The following is a 14,574-nucleotide window of genomic DNA, read 5'->3' as shown; positions in this document are numbered from 1 at the left end:
AATTCCACATAAACAAGGACCTATATGCTCACCACTCTTTTATGCAGCTGGATGCAGATTTTTGTCTAAGTTGCAGCTGAAGGCTAGCGGGAGGGGGGCGGGGGGTGGGTTAACTTCTGTTTTAAGTAGACAGCAAACACAAGAGCCTAAGGATCGGTTTGTTCATCTTCTGAAGCAAGTGGCTCTTAGAAAAGACTAGAGTCTTGTGTTTTAATTTACACCTACATACATATAAAAGGAAGAACTCAAGTAAGAACATCTTGTCCTCTTTTTGTGTCTCTCCTATCTTGTGGTCCTGTCTGCATTTTCATTGCATTCTGTGAAGGGAATCGCTTCTGGAACCAAACATTTATAAGTTTCCTAGAAAGTGTTGGACCAACCCTGCTGTTTTGTGATGCTTAGTAACATTTGTTGCCCGTATTACCCATCTCAGACCACTTGCTTAAAAAATATGTATCATTTATTTTGGGAATAGTGTGGGAATGTCCCATGAAATTCATCAAACATAAACTAAGTGAAAACCAAGACAGCATCTCCAACGAAATAATAAATGATTATTGGAAAAATTGGAAAAAACATGAAGATTTTGTATGGTATTTATGAATACGATTTCCTTCCCAATGATTTGTAGTAAAGAGTGCTCACAAAATGCAGAAAAGCCTTGAGCACATTTGTAGCTCTGCTTGGCATCTGATTTCAACTTGCCTTTTATATGTACAGTATATTCCATACAAACTAGGAAACAAAATTGTGGATTGTTTATATTTGGCAGTAAAATATTGCATTCTGTACTACATTGCAAATGTTAGGTCAAGCTTATCAAAATAACAAAGTAATAGCAAAACAGGTAATTTGAGCATTCATTTGGTTAAATGTTGCCCAATATTTAGAACTTGTAAATGTTGTTAACTTCTAATATCTACCACAGGGCATTTTCCAGTTGCCCACTCCAACAGCTGATCTCAGTGGGTGTCAAGTACAAGTGGAGTCAGTCCTCTCCACTCTCGTTACATGGCTCACAGTAACGGAGGGAGCTAGCTTAGGGTTGTCTTGCACAGCTATTTGTGGTTCTGTGGGCTTCTGTGGGCAATTTTTGGCTATGTGCCCAACTCCATTACAGCGAAGACATATGGGTTTTCCAACCTCAGTGAGGCTGTGCCCTGGGGCCCCAATACCTCTCGCTTCTTTTATTCTTACCCTGTACAGTAAGGTTTCTGACTACATTAATAAGTTCACCTATAGCCCGACCCTGGTTGAGTCTTGAGTCAGTGAAGGCTTCAATAGTGCTACTCTTAGTGGCTTTACTGACAACTGGTCATTTTTCTACCTTCTCCGACTGAATAATAGCTTCATTGTATGAAAGAAGGACGTGCTTCGTTAATCTCTGATCATTCTCCCAAGTTCTCTCCTTAGTGAAACATCTCTGAGTCTCTCTGCAAACTGGTCTCTAAGGCTCTGCTGCCCATCTGCCTACATCCTCATACCGATTACTAATGGACACTAAGAGCTGTGACAACTAGGGATGCAACGAATCCAAGTTTTTGGGACTCGGACGAATACCGAATCCATCTAAAAAGATTCAGCCAAATACCAAACTGAATACCGAATCCTACAAAAATTGTCAAGAAAAATGAAGGAAACTGTTGAATGAAAAACAGACTGGCAGCTACTAACAAGGGACGCACACAATCTGTAGTTTTGGGCCTTTCAGTTAATAATATTTTTATTAACGAATGAAAATATATCCCTGAATAAGATTTTAGTTTCAAACTTACAAAATTTACCGCTAGCCCCCTCCTACCCACAACAGAAATTTCAAAATTCAGAACCGTTTACTTTACCTTTACAAGAAAGGAGAGCTGCATCTTTGCTTTAACCCACCATTTTCTTTTACGACGTTTCAACCAAAAAATTATTAAAAAATATATATTTCTGTGCACCAAGTTTTTATTTTTTTATCTCAGTATAATCTTTTTACAGACAAAACAACAAAGCACAAAAGTCTACAACAGTTTGCCATTACTATATGTTTCAGGATAACTTTGCTTAACTTTGCTTCATGAAAAGTGTGATGTGAATGTGCTGTGTTGCATACGGAAGAGGGGGGTGGGGTATGTTTGCATTCAGCAGCTGGGTGACGTGTTTAGTGTGTGCGCCAACAGTAATTTAGGGAGCTGAGAGCTGCAACTGAGTTCATCAAACGTGTTCTTGTTCTTGAATAACTTTAATAAGTTATTAAATAAAACAGTTACATTCAATACTGGATTTGTGTCTTTTATTTAAAGAAGAACTGCACACATCGGAGGGATGTATAAAAATGGATCAGCGTCTGAGCGGATATAGGATTCCAAAACTGAATCCTGGATTCGGTGCATCCCTAGTGACAACACATTTGTGAATATTGTCGTATAGTCTCTGCCTCATTTTGTTTTAGACCATACAATGCACAAAGCCACTGGGGAAGAGAGTGCTTTTCCCTGAAAGCTTCATTCAAAATCTTTAACTAATTACTAGGGCTTTCACGCTCAGTACCTGTGCACAAGCACACTTCCTCCAAAGCAGGCCCCTCTAGGAATGGCATAAGCAGGTCAGGTTCTGCAGTGGAGCCATCAGATCTGTGATGTCCTCCGGCTCTATAGGTCTGGTGGCCTCACTGTGGATCCGGATTGCAAAAAATGACAGATTGGCAGAAGCATGTTTCGGAGGATGCGTGTTTCAGCCTCTGTTTTACGAGTCACAGGAGGGTTGCAGAGGTGAACCGGGGTATAAATAACAATTGGGCATTCCAAATTGGGGAGAAAACCAGGTTAAAAAACAATTGGCAATGACTACATTTAAAAAAAAAGGATATAACCTGAGTCTCTGAGAAGCCAGTCCGGTCCCAGGGAGTGTGGGTCCTCTGCATTCCCAGCTGCACTGTCAGGTGGTTGCTGCCCATCTTGACTGTAGTGGATCCCCCACCCCACCCCCTTGGACATTCACAACACTCTCTTGATTCCTTGCTGCGTCCCTGTTGGTTGTCCACTGAACCCCAGGTCTTCTTGCAGTCTTCAGATCTCTAGAGGTGCTGCACTCTTACCACCACTCTCCAAACATCCAGACGCCACTCCTGGTTCAAAATTTGTAGCTGATGTTCTCTTACTTTGGCCATACAAGACTCAAGACACACAAACGTTTTTTGGGATAATTTTCTGGATTTATTTTATATGTAAAATAAGTGTATTTATCAACGAGAGTGGCAAGTGCCCCTCATGTGGCTTAGGATACAAGGCTCCCTTTCCAGGTGTGCGCATTACCAAATTCTTGTCCCTAGAGAAAACGTACTCGCTGGACCTACAGTTCCATTCTGCATGCACAAGCACCAGTCATGGTTTCTTAAAGGGCCAGTGCTCTTACTGCAAAATGTGTCTTTTCTCCTTCTGGCCACACTTTTTTGAAGACACAGGAAATTGCTATTTAGGCAGTGAGGTTTCCTCTTGCATAGTTTTTATTTGAAGAGATGTTTTTACTGTACTGTTTCCAAAGTAAAGTCTGCAGCAAAGAACCATACTGTTTCCAGTGGGATTTCTTGCAAGTATAACAACCATACTGATCATTTCAACTTGCCCTCTGGATCATGCTTTTACAGCTACGGTCATTTATTTGGAAGGTAACAATCCTTTTGGAGAATGAAATGTTGAACCAAGGGTCTATCTATTTAATGTGGACATTAATCTCAAATGTCGAAGTGCCCATATAAAAAGAGGGAGGACATTACTGGACTTGAAAACTTCAGATGTGTAGTGTGCAGTTTAAAACACTATACAAATTGTACATTGTTTTCTGAATTGTTCATGAAAGTAGAGATGCAGGTTACTACGTTGAGACTTGATTCATTCAGGCTGGAGTGAATACTGTTGCATGGACACAAATAGTAATAGATCTGAAGCTGCGCTGTGAAAAATACAGTAGCCAAGTGTAGAAAGTGTAGAATCGAATACCCGAATAACTGTAACATAAGAAAAGAAAATTCTTTCAGTGAAGAAAAAAAATCCATATAAGCTTGTTTAAATGTATGCTTTATGTTGTGCTTTTTTTCTGTCACCTCTGTGACTTTGTGGTGTCAAGGCTGTCCTCTTGTGTTCTTGTAATAATCTGCAAACCAAAACAGCTCCTCAGCCAATCAATACTCTCTGTCTTCACTCTATTGACTTGTACATCAGTGTGCAAACAGTGCTCTGGTTGTGTTTGTGTTGGAAAGGAAACGTAAAAAGCAAAAGATTAAATACTGTACTGTGTGGGTACCAAGAGCCATGGCTACAATATGTAACTGTTTAATGTTGTTCATAACTGAGTGTGTGTGTAAAGTTCAGATTAGGTAAACCCATGGGCAATATATCACATCCTAGCAGCTGACATAAGCATAAAAGATGGACTTTCCTCTCAGATACAGAGCTTGGTCCTTAGTTGAAAGGGAAGATGCTTGTTTTTGAACCATGAGGTTACCGATTCATGTCCAGCCCTTGATTTTCCATTCATTTCAGTGTGCTGAGATGCCAATTGATTACACATGGTAATTACCCCATTAAAACAGAGATTTTGAAATGGGGCAGCTCTTTGGCTTCCCTGAATTCTGATCTTGCTGCATATAAATGTAAGAGTTGGAATTCAATCCACAAATACCTGATAACCTAACCGTAGAACTGACAGGAAAGCATTTGAGATCAGACGGCTTTCCATCCTCAAGGTACCAGCACCATGGATTGTGATATCTAAGCTGATTTTGCAATTGTACGGAGTCCAGGAGGGGACATGAGAAAAAACACATATATATATATATATATATATATATATATATATATATATATATATATATATATATATATAATATATATTATATATATATAATATTGTGCGCACAATATAGGTATCTTGTGGCCACGAGATAGTAAGTTGTGCACAGGAGATATGTATTGTTTCTCTCAAGTTCCGTCCCTGGCGCCGTGCAATTGCTTAAGAAAACCTGCTAATTAATATCCCAGGCATAAAACAAGCTGATTTAACAGTTTACAGATGTCTGAGTATTGCCACCAAAATGCCTTTTCTTGTGCTTTTCATTTAAAACCTAATTCATCACACTTTCCAATGAAACAACTGCCAGTCCTGTAGAACTAGTTCATCTTTCACTGGACTGAGGAAAATGTAAGCGTAAATATAATGTGATTGTTCCCTTTTCTTTCCTTTAAGTCTCTTTAGCTCCAGGGAAGAGAAGCTCTATCTAATTACCACAGTAACTGACAGCATTGTAACCTGGTAATTTGATTTAGATTGAGTTATACAAGAAACGGATTAACTTCTTATAAAAAATGCATTACGTTCCCTTTGCAGATGCAGCATTTCCCCCACTCTTGTTTTATAGCATTATCTTCCTTTATCTGTTTACAGTGGCAGAGAAAACGTATGGCCTTGATATCTGAAAGTGCCAGATCTGTTTTCTTGAAACAGTAAAGATGCAGATAAAATGGAAAGAGAGATTAGATTAAATAACTAATTGGAACTTTGCCAGTTAGCTGAGAAAAAACATTTGTAATGCTTTTTCAGATCACTTGTGTGGGTTCTACATTAACAGCAATTCATTGTTTTTGTTAAAAAAAAAAATGTTGTGAAGAACTGATAAATTATTTGTGAAGCCAGAAATGTATGTTGATTATTATTAGCTTGGGTATTGCAATAGCTGTATGTGACATGCTGTACACAAATACACACTTCTAATATCATCATAGAGCAAGTTCAATAAAAGGGAGCCCTGCCCCCATATATATACAGTTTACTGTCTGTTCAAAAGGTAATGGGACACTTGTTGGAGTAGTTATGTATAGTGTATACAATCAACATCTTGTTTTCAGGGTGCTCTTTCTACCCTGTTTCACACAAGCCAATCAAGTGAATTTCCATAAAACTGATTACCCAAACTACAGCATAATTTGTGTCTGACATGCCAGAGCTGAGAATATTAATGAAATGACCTCAGAGAGGTCAACTTTACACTTAAATTTGTTTGGATTTATAGTCCAATTCCAATAATTAGGCATTATTGATAAGTAATGTATCTACTCTATGCATCGAGTTATTATTATTATTATTATTATTAGTCGTAGTAGTTGTAGTCGTGTTAGGAGTAGTATTATATATAACAAGCAATAGATTGTTGATTATTTAATCTAGAAATGATTTACCCAGGAAAGGCAGTTCTGGTTTGTATGCATTTGACATAAAGATAAGGCACTACTGAGTCAAGTGATATGCATACATTTACTTTTTTTAATTATACAAACATTCCTTTTTAGTCCTGGAACTTAAGAATTACTGAAAGGTCTTTTGAGCCAGCAACCCCTCTATAGTGATGATCTCCATTTGTCCTTTTTTATATTTATTTGACCACAGTGCCACTACCCGATAACATCTTAGGTTCCAGTACATTGACATTTTCAGAAAACAAAAGCCCTAGTACCATAGCACTATGCTTAAAGGTTAAATTCCAAATAGTATTTCTTTATGTTTATTATTATTTCTAAGGCAATTAATGTTACAACACAGATCCTCAATATATTTGTTTAAAAAAGGCTGTTCTTATTTGTGTGGAGATTAAATAACCACCAGAATTATTTACAGCACTATGATTAATGAACTGCCCTTCTAGAGGTGAGCTGTAAGCAAACTCATTAATGTGTTGCTCATTCATTTTTAAGACTTGAAAGATCATATTGTGAAATATAAGAAATTTGGTAAGCAGTGGCTTTCATGAAAGTTGTGTGAAATGTTTGGTGGAGGTTTGGCCAGGAAACACTAAGAGGGTCTCTTGTACATATTGTTCCCTGTAACAGTGAACCCAGTACATCCAAGAAATCAAGCTGTCTCTTATTAGCATTGATAATATATTTATTTTAACTCTGTTTTGAGGAATTAAAGAAAATGTTCTTCTTTAACAGTCTATAAATGTTCTCTAAAACATGACAAGGGGGATCAGACTTTAAATTAATTGTGTGTTTTGTAATTGAAGCAAACTTGGGAATTTAGTACTTTGCTGCATATTAAGCTGTGGACTGGTTAGTACTATCTCAGGGTCATCCTCAGCTACGTACTAATTTAGTACCAATTGCAATGAAAACAAAAAAACATGCAGAACAAAGCTGAGGATCAGATAATCCCCAACTTTAATACACAGCACAAGATAAAACTTTTATTGTAGTGTGTTACCAACCAGGAACTGAAGCGGGAGCTCAAAGTATGAATTGGATTCAGTTTATATAATTCAAACTATAAATACATTATAATAATCATCTAGAATCAAACACCACTGAATGAATGATTACATCACTATATTTAATGAGCTTCTGCACAATAATACTCCTATGATTTAATTTCTAAGAAGACACAATAAACAACAATTACAAGATGGGAGAGCGTGGATCAATGCTGGATTGCTGGCAAGACCTATGGACAATGGAACAGAGCAGGATCAGATTCCTTATCAGATCAAAATATGATGTTATCCCATCACTACAGAACCTAAACCTCTGGGTGGGTGAGGATCCCTCATGTCCTTTGTGTTCATCACCTGCAACATTAAGGCACATTTTGACAAGATGTAAGGTGGGTCTTAGCCAAGGGTGGTCCTCGCCCAGGACAACTGGAAGCTGCTAGAGACTGGAAAATGCTGGAAGATGTTGGTCAACAGCTTATTTTTCCATCTGAGATTGCCACCACTAACCTTCGACCAGATCAGCACATCTTGTTCATATGGTAGAGTTAACAGTGCCATGGAAGGATGCTGTGGCTGAGGCGTATGAGAGGAAGAAACTTCGGTATGCTCAACTAGCTGCTGAAGCAGAACAGTGAGGATGGGAGTCCAAGTTTACCCAGTGGAGGTGGGTGGTCGAGGATTTGTGGCAGTCTACAACCCGTTTTCTCAAAGATGTCTGGTTCAGTGGCTAAGAGTTTCATTGCACAGTGAAGAACTTATCTGAAGTAGCAGAAAGGACTAGCTGTGGTTAAGATGGAATGATTCTGGCTAGGGATCTCAAGCATAATAGGAAGAAAGCAACAGGTAAGCTGGGCTGAGTTGAGTGGGGGATGGAGGGAGGTGATGCTGCGACGCTATTCCCTCTATTCTCGTTCCTACTCCAGTCGCTCTCACAGCCACTACCCAGCTCTCGTTCTGGCTAACCCTCGTAGGCTTATTTACTGTAATTGTACTTTTCTGTCTGCTCTCAATCATTCTCTTGTATCACTCTCCTGCAGGGTTGCTAGATTTCTGCTGGGTTTATAGCCAAAAGTCACTTCAAAAATAGCCCAATTATTTGTTTTAACTGGAAGCATGCTTATTTTTAACACACAGGCCTATGCATACAAATTTTTAAAAAATCAGTCATAAGCTATCGTAAGAAAAGATACCTATTATAAATTTCATAAAAACTACAAGCCCCAGTACAGCTCATCCACACGTCACTATCAACACATTTGTACGGAAGCTCTGAAGGGACAAATCAACATTCATACCAGGCCAGCAACCAAATAAGCTCTGACGTATTCCCCTGCCTTATACCACCCCCACCCCCCCCAGCCTAACACTACCCCGACCCACTGTCTCACCAATCAGCACATCACTCTCCCTGGCTGCCTGGCAACTGCGGGAGCTGCACCATTCCTCACCGGTGGAGGGGGGTGATCCGACTGGACTGCTATAAACTCACTAACCTTCCCCACAGACACACACACACTAACCCTCACCAAGCTACTTCCTCTCCTCTCATATTCTTCTACCCCCCCCCCCAGCATGGTCCCATCCCGAGCAATACATGCACCTATTCAATAACAAACAGACAAACAATACCTCAGGTCGCTACAATACCTCAGGTCGCTACACTATCCTCTTTCAACCTTCACTGTACCATAGGTACACTGTCGATAGGTTTCAGCTATAGTACCCTTTACAATTTTCGTTCACAGAATTATACCACAGTTTCAATAAAAGGGATAATAATCAGATTCCCCCCCCCCCCCCCCCCCCGTTTATTTAATATTAAATTAAATATCAAACAGTAGGCTTCATTCTTAAAACTTAATTACATGTCTTTGGATGCACAGAATTAAAAGACAGTATTTAGGAATGTCTTTGGAAATGCTTAGCAAAGTCATTATAAATAATACAAAATGGTCTGCACTGTGAATTTTTATCATGTTACAATTTACTTCCCACCTCAGCATAATTGTGTGTGTGTGCGTTTTAAAATGTTTATAACATCAAAAACATTACCTCAAGACAAAACTATAATAACTAAAAATGATATATTTTTTATTATTATTATTATTAAAACCAGTATAATAATGATACCTATATATCAGAGTGGAAATCAGGTGGAAAATGCAGATGTGATAGATTCTGCATGTTTTTTTTTTCATCAGCTGTTCACTTTGAGCTGCTAAACGAATATTTAGATTTAAAAGAAAAACATAACAAGTACTTTGGTTTTTCTGTTCCATACCATATCGTGGATTGTTGTTGCTGAGCTCCCTGCTTGACAATGTGGGCAATAATCCTTTCACTATCCGTGCACTAGAGCAGCCACTTTGAAAAGAGCTTTGAAAAAGACTTTAAAGTTATAAGTGTAAAAATTTGTCAGGATGTTAACAATGAAAATAAAAATTACAGGTACGTTATTTAAGCAGTTGTAGCAACAGATGGGGATATGTAACGCTATATTTTTCAGGAATTCCTCTACTTATTCTTTCTTTAGAAGTTACTTCTCAATAGTACTTCTCAATAGTAGTTTCATTAACTGCTGAAAACAACTCCTCTGAATGTCACCACCAAGCGTATTGAATAAAAAACACATGGATTTTATCTAAACTTCTTTTTTTTTCCTTTTTAAGAGAGTGCTTGTGTGCTCAAAAGGTTGCATATATATATATATATATATTATATATAATATATATATAATATATATATCTAAAGTATATATATTCTACCTCTCTTCTACAAGTGGTTGTAACAGAAGGGACACTATTGACAGCATGGTTTTCAATTCATCCCATTTGCCTGTACACTGTGTTATTAGCACATACAACTAATTGATTGTTATGTTAGTTATTGAGTGGCTGACGTGCACGTACGCTACACATGTATTTAACCAGATTCTATACATTCTTGTTGTGAGCACACAAGGTGAGCTGAGTAGCTGAATGAAGCTGCTTGTAAAGTAGAGGCAACTTTTGTGAATGTACATGCTTTAACTGTTGTTGCAATAAAGTACCGTTGTTTTAGAGTGTTTTACTGGGTACACAACAGCCACACTTTTTTGTGTAGCAAAACAAATGGCTGACCATTCTGCTGAAATAATAATTTATTTTAAGACAGCAGTAGCTGCACAGGTGTAATTTACGTGGGAGAAGCAGAGGACATGCCCCCTCACTTTTTCAAGTTTGGGGAAATGTCCCCCTTACATTGCAGCAGTACTTTCATTTCTCAATAATTAATATTCTTATACCCACTAGTTAGTAGAGCATTCTCCTCTAGGACCCAGTGGAAATGCCAATCAACTGAGGCAGAGTTGGCATGCAGTGTACTATGGGTGAGCTCAAGCAGAGAGGAGAAAGCGCGACCCTGTAGTAAATAACTTTTTCTCTTCATTGTGAAATTTCTCAACTGTGATACCATTTCTGATGTCTGTGTTCTCAATACTATAAATATTTTCTATTTGCATATTGGGATCTTATTATCCTAGAGCTATGAAATCCCCCCTCCTGTCTTCCGTAGAAGGAGTTCACGACTGCAAAGGCAACAATCTGAATTAAATAGATGTTTATTTTTAATTGTATTTCTATATGTAACTTAGAATAATCTTCATGCATGCCCCAGCTACAGAAACTGCACCCCCCCCCCCCTCCCCCAGACTCCCCACACTTTTGAAAACAAAGTTTAGCCACTGAGTACACATATAAAAATGTAAAACTATATGTAATCAGTAGTAACGCAAAGCTGTAATAGATCTGGATAAACTTTTAAAATGCCATTATCAAGAAAGAAAGTATTACCATACCCGTATTAACCTTTCATTAGCAAATGCACCCCAGCGTGATTCAAATTAACATATCTCATACCTCTTTAAAATTGAATTGCTTACCTTTATTTTGATACCAAGAACGTCCTTGTCAAAATCAGGAAATGGGAGTAATACTTCTTCAAAGTGCACATGGTAAATGTTTGAGGAGCATTTGCACCCCTTTCTGCCTTCTGATGGTTACAAAAAACACAGCTACTGCACACTGGAAGAATTTTTGAGGGTTGCAAGGGAGCTGATAGAGTTGTAAAAAGAGTACATTTGTTATTTGTTTAGCCATTGGTCATTTTCATCAAAATGTACGTCTATATGTGTATAGTATTATTTAATCACCTTTTCCATCTTCATTGAGCAAAAAAGGTTTGTCTTTCATATCATGTTTAGGTTACAATTCGCAGCTCAAGTTTACTTGCAGAATAGAATGCTAAGAATTGTGGGGGAGCTGGGATACATGTAGAAATGATGTACAGCTTCTAAAATTATTGATTTAACCCTGCAGAGTCATTTAGTAGCCATTCATAGTCAATTTTCTAATTTATAATGAGCGTCTATGTGTGTATAGTACGTACGTTTCCAGCACTGCATTCTTTACAGTAGCCTGCTTATTACAGTACATTATTGAAAACAATATGAATTTATTCTGAGAGTTTTAAAAAAAGGCATCTTTAATAAACTAGGCACTAGCCACTGCACAGCCCGTTCACTTGTCTGAGAGAGATGACAGGCACTTTGGAGTAAATCTGCCCCGAACTTTGATAATGGCTCTATTTGGATTGGCATTCTTTTTTATGTTTAGAGGGAATGAAGCCTGTCTTTCTTTTTTTGTTCCATATGCAAGTTCTCTGCACTGTTTTTATGAAAAGATTGAAGTTTTTTTGTTTTGTTTTTATGTGCAAATCAACTTCATATTGAAACACGTGTATGTGTTGATAAAGCGTTTGTTTACTAGATTTTGTACATGTTAAGTTTGCAAGTGCAATAAATAATAAGTTAACCGTGTTTATGTGTGGTGCATTTGCACCCCCTTCCATGGGAGCTCAATTATTGCCACACTGACGAAGGGTTAATTTGCATCATTGTTCGATTAAAACAATTTTTTGAACAACCAAGAACACACAACCACGAATTGCATTTACTTAAAGATTTCCACGTTAATTTCACTCGCAGCATCTGACCCAAAACCTCTGTCAGCAAGGAACAGTGCAGCTTGAAGAGAATCTTCTCCACTTCTCCACGATGCAGCTTGCAGAGAATCTTCTCCACTTCTCCAATGATGTTTCATTTTTTGTGAGCATCTTTCTCGAAAATGGCATCAGAACCTCACATAAATACAGCCCCACCAAAATAACAAGTAATGAATGTGAACTAATTATCTGATCATGGGGATAAGTTAGAAAACAGTCTGCGAACACCAAACGGTTTGGGTGTTTGATTACTTCATAGCTGCAGTTATTCAAGGAAGGTCACTTTAGGTTCCCCTGAGGCTGCAGATTCAGGTTAAGGAACGCTATTGTGTTGAAGGGAAACCCTGTAGAATATAAGAGCTGCTGATACGCTGCACCCAAAATTGTTCTATTCATTTCACTAGTCCTATATCATGACAGACAGACTAAAGAACACTGTATCTTTTACTGTGCTGATGACCTAGATGTGTACGAGGTTTGCATTTTGAAAATGTTTGCTATTAGCCTACTTGCACATTATAAGACTGGGGGTGGGATCTGAGGTCTATTACTGTGTAGCTTTACAGAACAAAAAAACCTGACACATCAAGTTACTAACACACAGCACAGATTCTCTGTGACAGCATCACAACAGAAAGAGCTTATCAGCCAAACAGTCTGGATTTCTGGTGCACTTGTAGTTCACGCAATACTCTTAGCAGCAAATCACAACAACAGCGTGATCGAATTTGACATCTAATAGAGTATATATAGGAAGGGATGTTATTATTATTTATTTATTTATTTATTTATTTATTTGGCAGAGCAAGGGTTCAGTGTTTTAAGGCCTTTGACTAGTATGGAATTAGAAAGTTTGTTTAAAAAAATACAGCTTTTCTTTAACATTTAAGTACAACATGTGGTACTGTAAGTCGTATAACATGTTCTGTAGTAAATGCCAGTTACTTAACTGTTAATGTAATATGTTAATGAATCCCTAATTTGCATATGTTCTTCATTTTATGTTTAAAAAGGTATATATATATCAGCTTATGAAGTTCCATCATTACTGGATACTCGTATCACAAGCAGACCAACATTACCTTCTTGAAACTATAAAAATATTGGCCTTTTCAGCACTAACTGAGTCAAGTTCAAAGGTTGTTTTTTAGTTAATATGGGTTTCATCAACAGACATTAATGTACAAATGCCACAGTGGCACTGGTAACAGTTTTATACATTTTGATGTACTATTGCTATATTTGTTATTTTAAAATGATTGTTTCCTTTTATCGTCTGTGGTTTTATTGTTTCACTAATCTTGTTTTTATTTATGTTTTATCTACTTATGCATTTAATTTAATTGCATTCTTATTGTTTTATTGATCTTGTTTTCATTTACTTCTGTGTTATCTATTAATGCATTTACTCTCCTGCTCATGTATTTTCATTTACTGTGATTATTGTATTTCCTGCTTGTTTTAGCCATGTAAAGCGCTCTGAGGCATTGCTTTTGTGAAAAGCGCTGTATTAAATAAATGAACCAGGTAGCATACACAAGCAATCTGTTCCACTCATTTAATCAGCTCCTGTGCATGGGCATCACTACCATTGAGTAGCCATTCCAGGTAATGATATGATCAGCAAATGTTTCTGCTTTAGATTCTTAAGGGTGGTATATTTGCTTAGTATTGTAATTTTACATCAGTATAACTTTGTGCATATTTTTGCAAGGGCCAACTTCACAGATAATTTACCACATCAAATTTGTGTCCTTTTTTAAACAAATGCTGTTGTGTACCTGGCTATAGGATACCCATTCATCCCCACAGGATGTGTACCTGGACACAGGATACCCACCCATCCGCACAGGCTGTGTACCTGGACACAGGATACCCACCCATCCCCACAGGATGTGTACCTGGACATAGGTTACCCACCCATCCCCACATGATGTGTACCTGGACACAGGATACCCACCCATCCCTACAGGCTGTGTACCTGGACACAGGATACCCACCCATCCCCACAGGCTGTGTACCTGGACACAGGTTACCCATCCATCCCCACAGGATGTGTACCTGGACACAGGATACCCACCCATCCCTACAGGCTGTGTACCTAGACACAGGATACCCACCCATCCCCACAGGCTGTGTACCTGGACACAGGATACCCACCCATCCCCACAGGATGTGTACCTGGACACAGGTTACCCACCCATCCCCACAGGATGTGTACCTGGACACAGGATACCCACCCATCCCTACAGGCTATATACCTGGACACAAGATACCCACCCATCCCCACA

At 38.2% G+C, this 14,574-nt stretch overlaps 1 protein-coding gene across 3 annotated transcripts in view; it reads left to right on the top strand.

Annotated features, from left to right (window-relative positions):
* The window catches only part of LOC121315561 (exostosin-1-like), a 313,424-nt gene that overhangs the window by 237,887 nt on the left and 60,963 nt on the right, over positions 1-14,574 (top strand). The gene's annotated exons all lie outside the window — the stretch shown is intronic.

This window comes from Polyodon spathula, chromosome 5 (assembly GCF_017654505.1).
Source record: "Polyodon spathula isolate WHYD16114869_AA chromosome 5, ASM1765450v1, whole genome shotgun sequence".
NCBI classification, from domain to species: domain Eukaryota; kingdom Metazoa; phylum Chordata; class Actinopteri; order Acipenseriformes; family Polyodontidae; genus Polyodon; species Polyodon spathula.
Note: the sequence above shows the minus strand (reverse complement) of the source record. Positions and strands in the feature narration are given on the sequence as shown.